We start from the raw sequence: 1,279 nt of genomic DNA, 5'->3' as shown, positions 1-1,279 counted from the left end.
GGATTTTGTGTCTCTGATAAGATTTATTCCTAGATATTTTATCTTTTTAGTAGCTATTGTAAATGGTGTTGTTTCCCTTATTTCTTTTTCAGAGTTTTCTTCGTTGATGTAGAGGAATCTAACTGATTTGTATATGTTTACCTTTTATCCTGTTATCCTGTCACTTTGCTGAACCTCTCTATTAGTTCCAGTAGTTTTTTTTTTTGTCTTTTGTCTTTTGTCTTTTGGATTTTCTACATACAGGATCATGTCATCTGTAAATAGAGATAGCTTTGCTTCCTCGTTGCCAATTTGGAGACTTTTGTTTCTGTTTCTTGCCTAATTGCCCTGGCTAGGACTTCTAATACAATGTTAAATAGGAGTGATGATAGAGGGCATCCTTGTCTGGTTCCTGTTCATAAGGGGAATGCTTTGGGTCTTTCTCCATTAACAATAATGTTGGCCATTGGCTTTGCATATGCCCTTCATTATGATTAACATCAAACCCCAGGCTACAGATAAACACATAGACAACTGAGAAGATCAGATGGGGGTTAATGAAGAGGAATATACTCTAGACCAATGATAGACTCAGCTGAGACTAATCTTGCACAGACACTAGTGATACAAAATACCTGAAATCATCACAGAAGCAACAGAAGACAGTCATAGAGTAATCCCTCATAGACAGCCAGACACTGTGGGAGAGAGATCCACCAGATCTGCTGACTCAGGACCATAGTACTAGGAGACACCAGACTCAATTGGCACAATAAAGTACATAAAAATCTTGTTCCACAAAACACATTGGTGAGTAGTGACTGGGGTCTTAAAAGTTTTTGAGCAGCTGTCTAAGATGCAGCTAATGGTCTATTGTCAGAAGTGAAGAAGAGTGAAGAAAACCAAGGACATGTGGGCAATCAGCCCTAGGATATGATGGACTTTGAGACTAGAAGAACTAGATGGTGCCCAAGTACCAATGCCAACCACGTGGGAAGGGACCAAAACTGGAGATCCTGGGTAGAGTGGGAGGAAAATCATAGAATAAAATCCCAAAACACAATGATGACCAGAATTACTGGTTGGATAGAGTCTTGGAGCCCCAAGACTATGGCCCTGAGATACACTTTGGCCTTGGGGCAAAACTCACTCCCAAGGGCTGGCTCTCAGCCCAACAGTAAACAAGACTTACATGTAGAACGCTCAACCCAGGGTGATGCCCCCATCTACTCTACGGAGATGCATCGCTTGGAGCAATTGGCCATGGGGCACCAGAGGGGAAACATTCACACAGAGGAAA

This window comes from Orycteropus afer, unplaced genomic scaffold (genome assembly GCF_000298275.1).
Source record: "Orycteropus afer afer isolate SDZICR_OR568_19922 unplaced genomic scaffold, OryAfe1.0 scaffold00963, whole genome shotgun sequence".
Classification (NCBI taxonomy): domain Eukaryota; kingdom Metazoa; phylum Chordata; class Mammalia; order Tubulidentata; family Orycteropodidae; genus Orycteropus; species Orycteropus afer.
Note: the sequence above shows the minus strand (reverse complement) of the source record.